Here is a 4134-nt window from a genome sequence, read left to right as displayed (position 1 = left end):
TCGGGCAGTTTGTGGGAGCTTGCTGTGCGCACGTGACTTCGGTTAGCACTGCACCGCAGTGAGCGCACTTTGGCAGGCTCTGATTGGCTGTGAGGGCCCGAGGTGGGGACAGGCGCTGTGTAAATGCAGCTTTCTGCTCCCTGTCGGCAGGCTGAGGGAGTGCAGGCGGAGCTGGGCCCGGGCAGGTCACGTCACTGGAGCACGTGACCCAGCGCAGGGCCCCGCCCCGTGTCCCGACCGCATTGCGTCACTGGCACCACGTGATTCAGCTCATGGACCTACCCCGTCACGTGTCCCGCATTGCGTCAGCAGCACCACGTGTTCCGGCCGCAGTGTGTTAGCGGTACCACGTGACCACGCGCATCACGTTGCTCCGCAGTGCGTCGCTTGCAGCACGTGATCCCGCGGAGGGCCCCGCCCCGTCACGTGTCCCTGCCCCTATATGAGCGGCCGGCGACGACGCTTCCTGCTTCCTGTTTCCGGTGCCCTTGCTCCACAATGGCCGCCGCGCTGACCCGCATCGTCCGCCTCACCGCCCCGCTCCGGCCCGCGCTCGGCCGCCGTCCGTTCGTCAGCTTCAAACCCCCCAAAGAGGAGCTGGGGCCCGGCGTGAGTGTCCGGGGGGCCCGGGGGAGGGGGCCCGGGGGTGTAACCTGTACCGGGGGGGGGGGGCCCGGGGAGGGGAGAGAGCGGGGCCTGGGGGGGGAGGTTAGGTGGGGTATAACCTGTACCTGTGCTGGGGGAGAGGGGGTTAGGGTGTAACCTGTACCGGGGGGAGAGCTCCAGGGTGTAACCTGTACCGGGGGGAGAGCTCCAGGGTGTAACCTGTACCGGGGAGAGGGCCCCAGGGTGTAACCTGTACCGGGGAGAGGGCCCCAGGGTGTAACCTGTACCGGGGAGAGGGCCCCAGGGTGTAACCTGTACCGGGTGGAGGGCCCCAGGGTGTAACCTGTACCGGGGGGGAGGGCCCCAGGGTGTAACCTGTACCGGGGAGAGGGCCCCAGGGTGTAACCTGTACCGGGGAGAGGGCCCCAGGGTGTAACCTGTACCGGGGAGAGGGCCCCAGGGTGTAACCTGTACCGGGTGGAGGGCCCAGGGGGGAGGGCCCCAGGGTGTAACCTGTACTGGGGGGAGGGCCCGGGGAGGGGAGAGAGCAGGGCCTGGGGGGGAGGTTAGGGTGGGGTATAACCTGTACCTGTGCTGGGGGTTAGGGTGTAAGCTGTACCGGGGGAGGGGAGAGGAGAGGGCGGGGGAGGTTAGGGTGGGGTATAACCTGTACCTGTGCTGGGGGAGAGGGGGTTAGGGTGTAACCTGTACCAGGTGGGGGGGAATGATCAGGCAGGGCCTGCAGTGAGAGGAGGATGAGGTGTATAAAATTGAGGAGCCTGGATAGGAAGGCCCTGTTTCCCTTGGCAGAGGGGTCAACAACCAGGGGACACAGATTGGGGGGAAGTTTAGAGGAGATGAGGGCAATTCCTTCACCCAGAGGGTGGTGAGGGTCTGGGGCGGAACTCACGGCCTGAAAGGGGGGTAGAGGCAGAAACCCTCACCACATTTAAACAGTGCCCCTGAAGTGCTGTAACCTACAGGGCTACGGACCCAGAGCGGGAAAGTGGGATTAGGCTGGGTAGCTCTTGGTCGGCCGGCACGGACACAATGGGCTGAAATGGCCTCCTCCTGTGCTGTAAATTCCTGATCGTCTCACTTCTCCCCACTCTTTCCCCACAGCCCTGTGAATGTCTCCCTTTCCGGCGTTTATTTATCTGCTGCTCTGTTGAAAGTGACTGTTGAACCTGCTTGCACTGTCCTTTCAGGCAGCCTGTTGGAGTGTGTGGCCTGGGAGAAGGGGCACAAGCAGGTGTTGTGCCTGCTCTGGGCATGGCTCTGACCCACGCACTAATCTCTCTCTCTCTCTCTCTGCCACAGGCCATGCTGATTGGATTCAGCACACTGTCGGTCACCATCCTGGCACCAGCAGCCTGGTTCCTTGCTCACATCGAGAGCTTCAAGCAGCGGGAATGAAGATGTGCAGCCTGCGAGCGGTGCCCGAGACCAAGTGTTCGACACATCTCAACACTCCATCCTTGCTCTGCCCACCAACATTCCACACCCCGATCGCTGACGGGGCCAGTCTTTAAAGCAATGTTAAACAACTTCTGTGTGTTGGAGCTGCTGTCAGTTACAATAAATCTTTAATTGTCTGAAGGTTGACTGCAGTTTGTATGTTTCTGGAGTGGTTGGGGGGGCCATGAGGACCAGCACTCCACAGCCCATGTACACACTCGCCTCAGACTCTATCCACCCTTGGGTGCTCTCCCGCGGCCCACGAGCACGCTCCCCTATCATGGACTCATTCAGTGTCAAGTACAACCAGAGATTTTTAATGAATAATTGGGGATGTGCAAAGCAGAGCAGTGTCTCATTCTCTGAATTGCATTCAGTCTTTGCTCCATCCCCAGGGTAATGACCCTGATGTATATCGCGACGCTTCACCTTTTGTTGCCAAGGAAATTTGGACAGTGATGGAAAACATCCCCTCTTCATCCCTCCCTGTTTTCTCTTTTCTCCCCCCCCACAGGCCTTTCCTGGGGATATTCAACGGCCACAGTACTGCACTAGGAGTGTCTGCTTGGATTATGTGCTCAAATCTCTGAACCAACGACCTCTTGATTCAGAGACGAGTGTGCTCCCGACTGAGGCTTAAAGGGTGAAATCTGTGCCGAGGGTTTGGGGGCTGAAGACTATGTTTTTCCCTTGTTGAGCTGGTGAGTTAATACTCATCCGAGACTGGGTTTCGGACCAGCCATCTGACAGTGCAGAGACAGAGGTTCAGCTTAGGCCGGAGCAGACTCCATATCTTAGACTGTCCACTTCCACCTCTGCAGCATTACTCCTCTCTGCCTCAGCTCCTCCGCTGCTCAAATCCTCGGCTGTAACCTCCTCACCATCCACACGCACCTTCTCCAACACTCCAATCCTCCATTCTGCATAATCTCCAATTGGCGCAAAGCTTAGCTGCCTGGACCCTGTCCCACTTTACCACTGCTTGTCCTTGCTGGCCTACACTAGCTCCCAATCCCTCAGGATTAACATCTTCTTGCTGGTCTTTAAACCCCTCTCTGGTCTTGTCGTGCCCAATCTCCACAATCTTACCCTGTTTCTCTATCTCTAGATCCAGCCATGTTCCCATCCCTCCCTCCCTCTCCTTGCCTCATCCCTGGCAGTCATTTGAATCCAAATCTCTGCACCTCCCTTGCGGAGTTTCTCCATTACCCCACCCCTCTCCTTCAAGAGCATTCTCCAAAATACATCTCTTCGGTCAGGTTTTTGGTCAACTGTTGATCTCTCCCTGGCTCCTCGTCCCTGTGACGTGCCTGTGTTTAAGGTGATGAACTGGGAATGGAGGTGGCCACTGTGTTGTGGGGTCAGAGGTGAAGACACCCCATGGGAAAAGCAGGGACGCAGCCAGCCACCTTCCAAAACCCCCGCCTCTCTCCGCTCGGGCCCAAGACTGGACTGGAAGAATCAGTGGACACCAGACCCTCAACACCAGGAACTGGATGACTCCGATGGAGGGGGTGGGAGGAAGCGGAAGTGGTGGTGTTACCTCTAGTAATCCAGAGGTCTGGACTCGTGATCTGGAGATGTAAGTTCCAATCCCACCCTGAAAGCTGGGGAATTTAAATTCAGTTAATTAAATAAATCTGTAATAAAAAGCTAGCATCAGTAATGGTGATATAGAAAATAGGTGCAGGAGTAGGCCATTTGGCCCTTTGAGCCTGCACCACCATTCAATAAGATCATGGCTGATCCTTCAATGGGCGAGGAGGATGGGAGAAAGATTTGGAGGTTACAATGGGTGAAGAGGATGGGGGAAGAGTTAGGAGCGTTACAGTGGGTGGGGAGGATGGGGGAAGCGTTAGGAGCGTTATAATGGGCGAGGAGGTTGGGAGAAAGATTTGGGAGGGTTACAATAGGGAGTTGGGGGGGGGGGGGGAAAGGGGTCACGTTAAGCGGCTTTTTCATCATCCTCCTCGAACTCACCCTCATCTGCCGTGGCATCCTGGACCTACTGGTTCTCGGAGACCAGGTCAGACCATGGAACTACCAGATTGTCATAAAAATCCATCTGGT

General features: G+C 57.4%; 1 long non-coding RNA gene across 1 annotated transcript; it reads left to right on the top strand.

Annotated features, from left to right (window-relative positions):
- The first annotated feature begins 440 nt into the window (after positions 1–440).
- On the top strand, positions 441–2205 carry LOC139239512 (uncharacterized). The gene is made up of 2 exons (XR_011588662.1): positions 441–609; positions 1927–2205. It is a non-coding gene; the product is annotated as an uncharacterized lncRNA (long non-coding RNA).
- Positions 2206–4134: the final 1929 nt, after the last annotated feature.

The sequence above is a fragment of the Pristiophorus japonicus genome, chromosome 27 (assembly GCF_044704955.1).
Source record: "Pristiophorus japonicus isolate sPriJap1 chromosome 27, sPriJap1.hap1, whole genome shotgun sequence".
Lineage (NCBI taxonomy): Eukaryota > Metazoa > Chordata > Chondrichthyes > Pristiophoridae > Pristiophorus > Pristiophorus japonicus.
The sequence above is the reverse complement of the archived record's forward strand: the minus strand, read 5'-3'. Positions and strand labels throughout refer to the sequence as shown.